Genomic DNA, 14,729 nt, shown 5'->3' with positions numbered 1-14,729 from the left:
TTTCTTCAATTCCATTTGATACTGTTTTCAGGAGACCTCTACTGGATGTTTTCTGCCTATCTTACGATGCATAATAAAGCAAATTAGTAGTCTTATTCCACATCCTTCCACCATACCCAGCTTCTCCATAACAAAACTAATGTCTTTCAACTTATTTCAGAAAATAAGACATATTGGATTGTTCTACACTAGCACCATTGTGTTTTGCTAGTTCTTTGCCAAGCCTTGATTTATATTAAAACTTTAAACCACTTTTTTGTTGATAAAAATCCTAGATTTTTGTTTGTTTGTTTGTTCACTTAGGTCTTTAATCTTAGCCTCTCACTGGTACAGGTTTGTTTTAGAACTCTACTGTGTCTCAGGCAATAATGCTTAAGGTTGGGGATTAGCAAACTCTGCGTATAGAGCCAAATAGTAAATATTTCTGGTTTTGTGGGCCATATGATCTTTGTAGTTCCTGTTTAGCTTTGCCAATATTGGACAAAGGCTGCCATAGACAATATGTAAACAAATAGGTGTGGTAGCACTCTAATCAAACTTTTTTAAGGACCCTGAAATTTGAATTTTTACAATTTTAGCATGTTAGGAAATACTATTCTTTTTTTTTTTTTTAAGATTTTTATTTATTTATTTGACAGACCGAGATCACAAGTAGGCAGAGAGGCAGGCAGAGAGAGAGGAAGGGAAGCAGGCTCCCCGCTGAGCGGAGAGCCCGACGTGGGGCTTGATTCCAGGACCCTGAGATTATGACCTGAGCCGAAGGCAGAGGCTTTAACCCACTGAGCCACCCAGGCGCCCCAGGAAATACTATTCTTTTGATTAAAAAAAAAACAACCCAATTTTAATTAGTTTCTTCTGGTTATAATAACAGATTACCACAAACTGGGTGACTTAAGATAACAGTTTTCACACAGTTCTGGAGATTAGAAATTTGAAATTAAGGTGTGGGAAGACTCTGAAGTCTATGAAGAATCCTTCCTTACCTCTTCCAGCTTCAGGAGGTTCCTGGTAATTCTTGGCAAACCTTGACTTAACTGGGACATTTTGGTTCATTATCAAATGGCTGCCTTCCCTGCATGTGTGTTTCTGTTTCCAAGGCTCTATTTCCATTTTCTTACAGACCAGTAGGCATTGGATTTGGGGTTACCCTAATCCAAGATGACTTCACTTTGATTACATCTGCAATGGCCATCTCTCAAAATAAGAGAGAGAGGTACCTGTCACATTCACAGGTACCAATGATTATGATTTCAGCATATCTTCTTTGGGGCAATATTCAAACCATGTTTCTATTTAAAATATAAAAACCATTCTTACCTTGTGGGGTACGCAAAACGGGTGGTACAGTGGATTTGGCTCCTGCTTGTGTTTGCTAACCTCTGCTCTAGCTAGAGTTGGCTTTTCATTTATTCTCTGATTGAACATCTTATTCTTATTGGAAAACAAGTTGAAAATTGACATTCATTGAACTCCTATCATCATCCAGCCATTTTACTAAGTGTTTTGACATCTTTTATCTTGTTTAATCTTCAGACAGCACTGTAAGACAGATGTTACTTTTATCACCAGCAGCTCAGGAAATGGACCGAGAACATTGTTAAATTACATGTTCAAGGTCACAGTGCAAGGTAGCCAATAGTCTGGGATTTGAATCTGCGCCTGAAAGTGAATGACACTACTATTTTTCTCTTCCTGCTGTATCAGTATAGTTCATTTGCACACAGTGACTTCACACTACTCTTTGGAATAGATCCCAAACCCTCAATCTCCTTTAGCTCTTCACTAGAATGATTGCATATTCACAGTGTTTTAGATCTCTCGATCACATTGGCTTTGGTCGTGCATAACCGAAAACAATTCAGTTAGCTTAAGAAAAAAATCGGATTAAGGGAAGGACATCGAGATTGCTCACAGAATCCAGATAAATGCTAAACAATTAAGTCTCAGGAAAGATGAACCAGGGCAGCTACAGAGAACTCAGCAGTGAGCCCTTTTTAAAAATATGACACTATCATTATAGTGATTCAGCTCTAAAGTCCCACCTCTCTCCTTTCCCCTTTGCCTTTACCCTGAACTTACAGATCCTTTTGGGGTGAATCTAATTGGCCTGGTTTGGGTACAGTGTATCTGATTCTGGATCAAATGACCGTAGCAAGGTGGGGGATTTTGTCAGTTCTGTCGGTGACATTTTTGTATCATACACGGGGCTCCTCTGTGGTTTAGAAGGTCCAATAGAGTAATCCCCATCTAATACATGTTACGTGTCATTGTTATTTCCTGGTTATGTGCCTAAAACAGTGACATATTTCAAATTAGAAATGTTCTCCTATGGAACTTTTTGTGATTTGTGATTCTCTAGTAGCAGTGTCTTTTCCTCGCACGCACTCTCTTTTCTTTTTTGTCCTCTTTCTTCCCTCCTTTCTCCATTTCTCTTGTTTCTTTTCTCTATTATTACTCTTTTAGTCATATTTGTATTCTCATGAGCCTCATCTAGAGATCATCTTTTAAAAGAGTATTCAGGGAGAGTGAACAGGAAGTAAACAAGGTCCCTACATGGGAACAAACTTAGTACATATGATTTGAAGCCCAGAGGACTATTATAGCTGGACAGAATGGAATGAACTGAGATTGGAAAAGTAGGCAAAGGAGAGTTCATGTTCATGTTCATGTTGTTTTCATTTTACGTTTAATAGAAAGCCATTGAAGACTTTTAAACAAAAGAGTGATCTGATGATTTGTCTTTTCAAACAGTTACTCTAGCTTATTTGGGATGAAGTAATTGTAGGGGAGATAGGCAACAATATTGGAAACTTTGGGACCAGTTCTCAGGCTATAATAGCAGATTTAAAGAGCTCCAGAAAGTTTAAATGTCATGTAAAATTGATCTGATTAAACTTTACAGTTCATTTTAGTACAGGTAAATTTTGGCTATCCTCTAAAATTTCTATTAATTTGTTTTAGTTTTTTACCAAAGTAAAATTTGTAGTAAGCATATAACATATACCTCCTCTCTCAGGGCTGCTCTCACCCGCCCTGTCTCTTTTATTGGTTGTTTTCAGCAACGCCGTGAAAAACAGTATGTATTTGAGATCTGCTGTGAGGCATGTTCCAGGAATTTTTTACTTGTGCTAGTGAAAATATTCTAATTATCTCTTTAAATAACATAACTTCCCTTGAATTACATCCTGAAATACTTTCTTGAGTGGAAGACAAAGGAGTGAATTATAGCTAGTCTGACATTAATTACCCATAATCTTGGGAATACCCAAGAGAGTGTTAACTTAGCCAGTTTAGGAGTCGTCATGCAAAAAAGGTTGAGATCCCTGTTCCAGATGAAAGGTAACCATTTTATTTTGTTTATGTATTAATCTTTTATTTCAGTTAGAAATAATCATTTAAATTAGAAGATTTATATAAAATAGACTTGTTAGTTTTATTAAAGTGCTGTGCAAATACAGAAAATTTTAATTCACAGGATTAATATAAATCTTTATTGATTGATTGCTTTGAAAAGGAAGTATAATTCATATCTTTAGCACTAGGCTTTGAAGCGCAGTTTTCGTGGCTATCCCTTTGGAGTCTGGACTCTATATTTTTACATTTATGGCAGCATCAAAATTTTTATCTTAATTTTATTTCACTTTTATCAAATATTTTAAAATATTTTACTTAACAGTTGTTGATAGTTATTTATCCTTTCGTTAAAAATGAAAATTTAAATGACCATAACCAAAAGTTATATTAACTTCTAGCAAAAATTTAGTATACTGTATTCTTCAGCTTTTTTTTTTTTTTAAGAAGGAAACTTAGTCCTTTGCTAGTAAGACTGTATAGATTTAGAAGTGCTATGGTCTTTTTTTCTTTCTTTCTTTCTTTTTTTTTTTTCCGTATAGCGCACACACACACACACACACACACACAGAAACACTTGTGAGAGAAAGGGCCTCATTGATCCATATCATTATGAGTCTGATGTTTTTAAAAAGACATGGTTTCCATTTTTGTTGTTAAAAATTGCTTATAAAATAAAAATTAAAAAAAAAAACTTTTACCAAAAAAAAAACTGCTTATAAAATAAAGTTCCTATGAAGTATTTGGAAGTACTAGAAAGGAAGCATTACACTTAAAGAAGACTGGTTTTAATTACTAAATAGGCATGTATACTGTATGTGTTTATAAAATTTATGTTTGCATTCTGACTTTTTATTAGAGTAATTTATGGTGGAAATAAAAGTCAACAGGAGAGACAAACTAGTACAGGAAATGGTGAGAAATTGTGGAATTAGGGGGAATGATTAAGAATTGGGATCTATTACATTCTTATTAAGAACACACATACAAGTGTAGGTAAAAAAAGCTAAGTTCATTTACAATGTATTTATTAACAGCCTGAGCCTGGTAGAAAGTAACATTGATTGAGCAATTTTGGATATTTTCCAACTTCTGTTTACTTTGTTAAAGCTGTAACAAGGTAATCTGGTTCCTTTCGACTTAAATAAGACAAAGAATTCAATATCGAGACACTGTTTATAGGTTGTTAAATATTTTAGTTTGGTGTCTGAGGATAATGTTAAACATTGTGTTCAATTAGTGTGAACTAACTAGTAGAAGTGCCAGATTCTTAAATGTCTTAGTTCAATTAATACAGAATTCTAAGGGCTCCATTCATTCCAAGTTACTTGCTCCAGGGGTGCCAGCCACACAGTCTCCATAAGCAGACTTTTCTGGGGACTAATCAAGACTCATGGCCTCCAGGTTTTGGGGCGCTGGCATTGCAGTATCTGAAACGTCACTTTTCCTTTTTATGAGCTTCTCTGTTTTTATCCCGTTCTTTCTTCCTTTTAAGTTATGCATGGAGTCAAACATGAATCCTACACTAATACAGTTAGAAATGAGTATCATTTGGTAAGACATACTAGACAGTTATGATAACAAATAAAAAAGCCAAGTGAAACTTTATTCCAGTTTAGGATATTGGTCTTCAGTAGGTGAAATTTCAGACAAAGACGGTAGTAATGTTGTTTTTTCCTATTGATGTTTAGAGTGAGGTGGTGGTAAAATGGCGAGGCAGGCACCTTTTTTGTTTGGTACTCTCCCACCTTCTTTTTCAGCATCTCTGTTCCTTTTTCTGTTTTTCTTCAGCTATCTATCCTTGTCAGCTAATTTCTTATGTTTCCTGTGTCCAGAGATATTTGCAACTTAATGCAAATCTTTGTTCATGAATGAAAGATCCTGAATGTGATCTTTCTATGAGAGGAAGTGAAGATTCGTTTTGGAGGTGAGAGGGACTTTCAACATCTCTTAAATCTTTGTAGGCAGGTAAGTGTTCTGTTTGATTGTGCTGGATTGAGAGTCTCACTCTTATTTTATTCTGTCTAGTTCCAGTTCCTCTTTGAGTAGGTTACGTAGATAACAAAGATTGCTCTAGATATGGTTGTATAGTGTAGTGAAACTCTTGGCTTCTAACCTTTTATAACCTGTTAAGAATATTAGAGCTGGAAAACGAGACTGTAGCCCGTCTACACTTTGATGGCACCTTTTTTCTTAATCTTAATTGTGCGTGTGTGCACGTGCGTGTTAGCATGCATGATTGCATGTGTGGTATATGTATGTTTACATACTTCCTCCAGACCTTCTGCTTTGCTGACTCTAGATCTTTGCTCCAGGTGTTTCAACTCTCTGAATACTCTTTTTCTTGTAGGTTTTTGTTACTTTAAGTAAGACAGCTTTACTATTAATGTATTCATATCAATATGACTCTTTATCTTGATTAATAGTTTTCTTATGTAATTGGCTGCTCCCATATTGGGGGCATAGATATTTACAATTGTTAGATCATCTTGGAGGATAGTCCCTTTAAGAATTATGCAGTGTCCTTCTATATCTCTGACTACAGTCTTTAGTTTAAAATCTAATTTATCTGATAGGAGAATCGCTACCCAGCCTTCTTTTGAGGCCCATTGGCATGAAAGATGCTTCTCCATCCCTTCACTTTCAATCTGAGTGTATTTTTAGGTTCAAAATGAGTCTCTTGTAGACAACATATGGATGGGTCCTATCGTTTTATTCAGTCTACAACCCTGTGTTGTTTTATGGGCGCATTTAGGCCATTCACATGGAGAGTGATTATTGATAGATACGTTTTTATTGACATAGTGTTACCTTTGAAGTCTTTTTTTCTGTATATTGTCTCTATATTTCTGTTCAATGATATTCTTAGGATTTTTCCTCTTTTATAGAACACCCCTTAATATTTCCTGCACTGTTGGCTTGGTGGTCGCATACTCTTTTAAGCCTTGCCAGTCTTGGAAACTCTTTATCTCTCCACCCATTTTGAATGTCAGTCTTGCTGGGTAAAGTATTCTTGGCTGCATGCTCTTCTCATTTAGTGCCCTGAATATATCTTGCCAGCCCTTTCTGGCTTGCCAGGTTTCTGAGGACAGGTCTGATGTTATTCTGATGGGCTTTCTTGTGTACATAAGGAGCTTCTTTGACCTAGCTGCCTTCAAGAGGGACTGCTTACAATTATAATTCTTCATTCTTGCTATTAGATGTCTCGAGGAATTTCAAGAATCTATAATCTTGCGGTGAGACCATTCTGCCTCTAGTACATGAACGCCGGTTCCATTCACGATATTGGGAAGATTTTCATGGAGAACTTGTTCCACTGTATCTTCTAGACTTCTTTCTTTCTCCTCCCCTTCAGGGATTCCAATAATTCTGACATTGGAACGTTTCATGGCATCATTTATTTCCCTGATTATGTTTTTGTGGCTTCTAAGCTGTTTGTTCCAGGCTTCCTCCTGATCCTTTCTCTCTATCTGTTTGTCCTCCAGATCACTAATTCTATCTTCTGTCTCAGTTACCCTAGCTTTTAGAGAATTAGATTAGATTGGAACTCATTGAGAGCATTGTGAACATCATCCCTGGTGGCTTTCAGTTCTGTCCTAGTCAATTCCATTTGGTCATCCATGGCTTTCTCCAACCTAGCTATTGCCTGGATAACTGTTAGCCTGAATTCCCTTTCCGACATATTGTCTATGTCAATAGCCATTAGCTCTGTTGCAGAAGGCCCAGCCTCTGAATTTTTCTTCTGTTGGGCATTCCTCCTCCTAGTCATTTTGGTGAGAGATGGCTGAACGGTTGTAGCTGGATGTATTGACTGTGGTGTCATCAAGGTGCACCCTGAAATGCTTCTGAGCAATCAGGAGTTCCCACCCAAACGAAAGGAGAAAGAAAGAGAAAAAAGGGGACGCCTGAGTGGCTCAGTTGGTTAAGCGGCTGCCTTTGGCTCAGGTCATGATCCCAGCGTCCTGGGATCGAGTCCCACATCGGGCTCCTTGCTTGGCGGGGACCCTGCTTCTCCCTCTGCCTCTGCCTGCCAATCTGTCTGCCTGTGCTTGCTCTCGCTTCTCTCTCTATGACAAATAAATAAATAAAATCTTTAAAAAAAAAAAAAAGAAAAGAAAAAGAAAAAAAGAAATGAGAGAGAGAGAAAGGAAAAAAAAAAAGAAAGATAAAAGAGAAGCCTCAGCCCAAATGGGCCCCAAGGTAAGATTTATTACGTATACAAACAAAAACAGACAAACAAAAAGACTGATAAAAGTATATGACAAGAGGGAAAAAAAAAAGAACCTCGTCAAAAAGGATCCCAAGTATAAGATTTATATACTATCAGGACAAACACAAATACACAGAAACACTGGCAGAAGAAAAAGATGGGAGAGTGGTTATAAATTCTCAGTGTGGGTGAGGAAGGTGATTTTGATTCTTCCTGGATATATCTTGATATCTTTGTTAAAGGACTCAACTTTCCTTAGATAAAGGGGGATTAAAAATTGGTTTACCTATAGGGCTAGCATTGATTGGGGAAAGGGGATTACCTTGTAGTTTAACTCTATATGAATATTAAAAACATAAAAATAAAAGAATAAACTAAACTAAAATTAAAAAAAAAACTTAAAAAATAGAAAAGCTAAAGAAAAACACAGGTATATGTATCAAAAAGTTCAGGTTAAAAGGTTATTGTGGAATTTGATGTACTGGACATCTCACTGTGATGGTAAATAGGTCAAAAAATTATCCATATATAAAAAAAATGAACCGGAATAATGGGAACTAATTAAAAATAAAAGTTGTATCTATGAAGTAGTGCTGGTTGTTCTTTTGTCGTCTTTTTTTCCTTTTTTTTTTTCCTGGCTGGTTTTCTGGGGGAGTGGCCTGCCACATGGGTTTTCAGGCAATGTTATCTGAGTTAAGTCCTCCTGCCCCCCCCCCAAGGGGGTGGGCTCTGAGGAAACCGGTTTTTCAGGCTTTTGTTCTCTTGAGGTTTTTATGTTTGTTTGTTTGTTTTTTGTTTGTTTTGTTTTGTTTCTCTCACCTTGACAGCTTTTGATGGTATTTAGAGGTTTAGAGGAAAGCAAACTGCACCCCGACCTCTCTCTCAGAGAGAAGCCTCAGTCTGTTCCCGTCTAGGTGCTTTGGAGCACACAAGTTCCCCCTCGGCCACTGGCAGAGCACGTTCAGAGTCATGGTCCCTGGGGACGCAGGAGCTCCTGCTTATACCCAAAACCACAGCAGCGGCTGTCTGGGCAGCTCCGGACCACCAGAGAGGTTTTAAGCAGCGATCGTACACTGAGATTCTCCCACTGGCCCAGGCTGGGAGTGCCTGGTCTTACCCCATCGGAGACCGCGGGGCGGGCGCCTGTGTGTACCTGTCTCAGGGGAAGGTGTGGGGCCCGCACATCTCAGGGTCTGATAGCAGGGCACGATGCGTGAGTGGAGACTGCAAAAAGGATATGCTTTTGCCATCCGGCAAGACTCCCAGCCCCTCATGGGACCTCACACGCTCTCAGGTGCTTGGCGGCTCAGGGACTAAGACCTGGTTTCTCCGCCGCACTCTCTCTGTCTGGCTCAACGCCAGGGGTGGCTTTCCTGGGTCCAGGGACTTAAGCCCCTGTCCCTAACCACCCGGATTCCCACAGTTTCGTCCCACGATCCTTTGCTCTTATTGAGTGCTTTCAACCAGATTCCAAGTTAATGCTGGTCTCCAGTGCAGGGCACTGTCCAACTGGGGTATTACTTTCCAATGGATCACCTCTGGTGGCTCTCTCCCCCTTTTGTTTATCTTCTGATATCAGTCGGAAGTTCCCACTCCGCTTTACCTGCCCAGTGGCGTCTTCTGCCCCCGTACAGATCCAGACGTGTATAATTCTGATCTCAGGTTGATTTCATGGGTGAACGGAGTTCTTTGGTGGGTAATCAGCTCACTTTAGTCTAACAGGTTGAAGTGATGCCTCCTCCTACTTCTCCGCCATCTTGTCTCCCCGTAAGACAACTTTTAGAAGAAGCAAGTTTTCCATGATTTTCTTTTTTTTTTTTGCTACCAAGAGAAAGCTAAGAAAATGCTTTTGATTACTGAGTTACTATCACATGGCACCATTAAGTAGGTAATCAGTTAACCATTTATTGAAGAAATGAAGAATTTTACTTTGGAAATTTCTTTAGATGTTTCAGGAGATTTGATAAACTTCTTCTGTTACTCCAAGAAATGTTATTAGGAAATAATAAGAACTGCTGTCTGTTGCTGATGCGTTGCAAATTAGTACAACCACTTTGGAAAAGAGTTTTGTATTCTTAAGTCAGCTTGGACATACACATATTCTACAACTCACTGATTCATTCTTAAGTATGGACTAGAGAATTTTTTACCTGTGTGTAACAGGAGAAACCGAAAATATTTAGAGCAGCATGCTCATAATTATAAAAGCTCAGTTCAAAAAAAACCCCAAAACCAAAAAAAAAAACCTCAGTTCAACTTGGGAATCCACCAGCAACTGAATAGATAAATAAATTGTATATTCATATTCTAGAGTACTAAATGGCATAGACGCTTTAAGTCAGTTCTGAGTAACTCCAATGAATTATTTCTTTCAAAAACTCATGCTGTTTCCTATTTGGAAATTAAGCTGCTTTAAGTTTGTTTTTCTTAGTATTATAGCTTAACATTGTTAATACCTGAGGCTTTTTTACATATTACTTTCTGGTTTTGTAATTTATAACTTCTGCTTTCCTTAAAAATAATCTTAATAGTGGTATGGCCATAGTTGAAAGGAACAACGAAGTTTGTACTATCAGCAGAGTTTAGTTTTGCATGCTCTTTACTCATTGTCATAACTAATATAAAACTGTTTACATTCTTTCTTTGGAAAAACTGAGCCCCAACTTAATAAAATATAAATATTTGGGAAACTAGTTCATAACTCTCCAGACATCTAGGACCCCAAATATTTAAGAAGTGATGAATCTGGAGTTCCACTCCAAGATAAAGATTTTTATCTTAACAAATTCTGAAGCAAGTTCTTCACTGGGCTAGATTTATTTGGATACAAGTAGCTGGATACCAACCTCCAAGAGAATTAAGATGTAAGTATATTTATTTTTTAAAGTAAGTTACAAAGAGTCTGAAGAGTAGCAGTTCCAGGATTCTGTGATGTCATCAAGAACTCAGTCTATTTATATCTTTCTGTTTTGCTCTCTTTGGTTCATTGGCTTCTTGCTTTTGTGCTTGTCAATAAATTCCACGATGATGATGATAGTGATGGTGGTAAAGGATGTTCAATTAGTATTTCTATTTTTGGAGTGAGGACTTGGGTAACAGATTGCAAATTGGGACACAACTCTTTAAAAGTAATGTTCTCTTGATATTTTAGAAGTCATCTGACTGAAATCCTGACATGGAAAAGGAAGGCCTTCTATATTTACATTTCCTTTTTCTGTTTGTGCTCCTTCTTTTCTTACTGTTCTTTTCATGGCCTATAGAATTGGACTGTGCATCTGGGTATTACAATCATTGTTAATGATTCTGGGGATTCTAGTATGGAATGAATAGCTGTGAGATGTTTTAAATGAGTTATATTCAGGTTGTCTTCTAACTTCACCCATTATTTATTTATTTATTATTTTTATTTTTTTAAAAATATCTTATTTATTTGACAGACGGAGATCACAAGTAGGCAGAGAAGCAGAGAGAGAGGAAGAAGTAGGCCCCCTGCTGATCCCAGGACCCTGGGATCATGACCTGAGCCAGAAGGCGGAGGCTTTAACCCACTGAGCTGCTAGGTGCCCCCACCCAGTTTTTTGTATTTATTTAATTTGGCTGTATAAATGGTTCTATTTCTAATTTATATGTTTTGTTAGAGTTTTTATTTTATTTTTCAACTTTGGTATTTGACTTTCCATCTTCGATTTCCTTTTGTCTTTTTAGATTGTACATATGTACTTTTTAAAATTAGACTTACTGGGACTCCTGGGTGACTCTCAGTTAAGCATCTACTCAGGTCATGATTCCAGGCTCCTGGGATGCTTGCTCAGCAGGGAGCCTGCTTCTTCCTCGGCCTGCAGCCCCCTCCCCTTTTGTGCTCTCTATCTCTCTTTCTCTCTGACAAATGAATAAACAGAATCTTTAAAAAAAAAAATTAGACTTAATTTTCAGATTATTTTTAGGTTTATAGAAAAATTGGCAGATAGTTAGATAGTATAGATAGTTCCCATAATCTCCCCTTTTCCTTTTCCCTATTATTAACATTTTACAGGAAGTATAGCACAATTGTTGCAATTGATGAACCTATAGTGATACATAATTATTAACTAAAACACTAAAGCCTATAGTTTATGGTAGGGTATACACTTTGTGTTGTACAATCCCTTGGATTTTGATGAATGCATAATGTGATTTATCCACCAGTACAGTATCATATAGAATAGTTTCACTGCCCTAAAAACCCCTGTGTTCAACCTGTTCTCCAATCCGTGGCAACCACTGGTCTTTTCATTGTCTTTATAGTTTTGTCTTTTCTAAAATGGAAAAGTTGTTTATTGATTTTAGTCGTTATGAAAATGTCATCTGAAAAAAAAAAAGAGAAAAATGTATTTCTTGTTTTCTAAACTGGTTGCCTTTTATTTCTTTTCCTGGTAGTACTGCACTGGCTAGGACTTCCCCTACAATATTGCATAGAAATCAAGCTGACATCTTGCCTTGTTCCTGATCTTAGGAGAAATACATTCAGTCTTTTTACCCTTAAATATATTAGCTATAGTTGGTTTTATTTTTTTTTTTTAATTCCCTTTTTCCATTTGAGAAAGTTCCCTTTTATTCCTAGTTTTTATCAAAGTTTTATTATCAGGAATATATGTTTGATTATGTCAAATGTCTTTCCCTTATCTATATAGATGATCATGTGCTTATTTTTCAGTTTATGGTGAATTACATTGCTTGATGTTTGAATGTTAAATCTTGCGTCCTGGAATAAACCCCACTTGACATGTTATTTCTTTTGTATTTTATTGTTGGATTCAATGTATTCAGATTTTGTTAAGCTTATTTATATTTATGTTTATGGGACATATTGGTCTCTACTTTTCTTGTAATCTCTTCATCTGGTTTTGCTGTCAGGATAACTGCCCTTTTTGAGTTAAGAAGCATTCCATTCCCTCCTTTTCATACTTCTGGAAGGGTATGTACAGAATTCGAATTAATTCTTTCTTAAATGTTGGTATGAATTTATCAATGAAGCCATATGGACCAGGAATTTCCTTTGTGGGAAGATACTTAGAACCACTCTTTCAGTTTCTTGTAGAAACATTAGGCTGTTTAGGCTCTATTTCTTTTTGTGTGACCTTTGGTAGTTTGTGTCTTCCAAGCAATTTTTCATTTTATTTATGTTGTTTAATTAATTGGCATAAAATTGTTTACATATATTCCCTGATTATCCTTTTAATTTCTGAAAAACTTATAATATGACCCTATTGATAATAGTAGTTTGTGCTTTCTCTTTTTTTCCCCCTCCAGATCATAGTCTATGTTGGGAAATGTTTTGTATGAATCTGAAAAGAATGCTTGTTCTGCTTTTGTTTAGTGCAGAGCTCTATAAAAATCAGTTAATTGGTAGTATTTTTTCCAGGGTCATATCTTTACTGATTTTTCTCTCTGCTTTTCCATCTGCTACTGTGGAGGGATATATTTCTGACTGTAGTTGTGAATTTGTCTTATTTGTCCATGTAGTTGTATATGTTTCACTCATGTCTATTCAATCTCTGCTTTTAGATTCATAAACATTTAAGTTTTTTATGTCTTCTCGATTAATGGGCTCTTTTATTATTATGAAATGGCTTTCTTTGTCTCTGGTGTTATATGCCTGTATCTAAAAAAATCACTGGCAAGGGGAATGGGATTAACATTGTTCACTTAATTAAACCAAAGCTTTGTAGAAAAAGGTGGGTAACCTCAGGAAAATCAGCATTTGGGGCACCTGGGTGGCTCAGTTGGCTGGGTATTTGACTCTTAGCCTAGTTCAGGTCTTGATCTCAGCTTGAGTCTTGATGTTAGGGTTGTGAGTTCAAGCCCTGCTTTGGGCTTCAGGCTAGGTGGGAGCCTGCTTGAAAGAAAAAGAGATGCCTGGGTGGCTTGGTTGGTTAAGCTTCTGACTGTGGATTTTGGCTCAGGTCTTGATGTCAGGGTTGTGAGTTTAAACACGGCACTGAGCTCCACTTGGGCTTTGTTTTTGGCAATGCTTCTGGCTCCTGTGGGCCCCTGTGTGGGGTTCTGCAATGGGTCGGGAGCCTGTTTAAGATTCTCTTTCCGGGGCACCTGGCTAGCTCAGTGGGTTAAAGCCTCTGCCTTCGGTTCAGGTCATGATCCCAGGGTCCTGGGATCGAGCCCCACATCGGGCTCTCTGCTCAGCAAGGAGCCTGCTTCCTCCTCTCTCTCTCTGCCTCTCTGCCTGCTTGTGATATCTGTCAAATAAATAAATAAAATCGTAAAAAAAAAAAAAAGATTCTCTTTCCCTTGCCCTCTGCCCCTTTCCCCTATGCTCTTTCTTTCTCCCCACCCTCTCCTGCCTCTCTTTAAAAAAAAAAAAAAAAAAAAGGAAAACCAACATTTGTTAGAAGAGAGTTAAAGAAGTGAAGAAAAGGGGAAGGATATTGTACAGCTCTCTAATAATTATTTATTACATATACTAAACTTGACTACTTAAAAATATTTTATGTGCTAATTAAATAAAAGGTGAAATTTAGATATAATTAAAACAGACTTTGTTATCACCATTTCATGGTTAAGAAGACTCCGTTGAGGGATGCCTGGGTGGCTCAGTTGGTTGTCTGCCTTCAGCTCCAGGATCCAGACCCGCTTTGGGCTCCTTGCTGATTAGAGAGCCTGCTGCTCCCTCTGCTTGCACTCTCTCTCTCTCTCTGACAAGTAAATAAGATCTTAAAAAAAAAAAAAAGACAACTCAGTTGAATGAATGACTCAACTCTATTATGAAGTAGAAGTCTAACTCTAAACTTAATCATTTGTGTTTTTATTTGTTTGTTTTTTATCCTTTGTTTTGACTTTTGAGTCTAAGAAGATGGCACTGTGGGGGGGAAAATCTCATGCTTTCTGGAAGTTTTATTATGTTCAGAGAGGAAAAGCAGACCGTAACATACTACGTCATTTCGTCATGCCACACTGGATAGAACACGACAGAACATATATTTACAAAAATACACTCTTCTTTAGAGCCAGATGACTGCTATCAATTTGGAAACAAACCATCTGCTGATTGTTTAAATTCTTGGATAACTTAAGAACCCACATCTATAAACAGAAGTTAACGTTCTTCATAACCTTAAAACCACTGCTAAGGTCCATTGTCTCCATATGTAATGCATATTTCCTGTGTACTGAA

General features: G+C 37.3%; 1 protein-coding gene and 1 long non-coding RNA gene across 5 annotated transcripts in view; both read left to right on the top strand.

The window, feature by feature from the left end:
- Positions 1 to 14,729, top strand: part of TMEM135 (transmembrane protein 135) — a 250,030-nt gene that overhangs the window by 61,467 nt on the left and 173,834 nt on the right. The window lies entirely within an intron of this gene.
- On the top strand, positions 3,716 to 7,483 carry LOC309873448. The gene is made up of 2 exons (XR_014316365.1): positions 3,716 to 5,278; positions 5,316 to 7,483. It is a non-coding gene; the product is annotated as an uncharacterized lncRNA (long non-coding RNA).

The sequence above is a fragment of the Mustela nivalis genome, assembly GCF_964662115.1.
Source record: "Mustela nivalis genome assembly, chromosome: 9".
NCBI classification, from domain to species: Eukaryota; Metazoa; Chordata; class Mammalia; order Carnivora; family Mustelidae; genus Mustela; species Mustela nivalis.
This window is presented reverse-complemented; position numbering and strand designations above follow the sequence as displayed.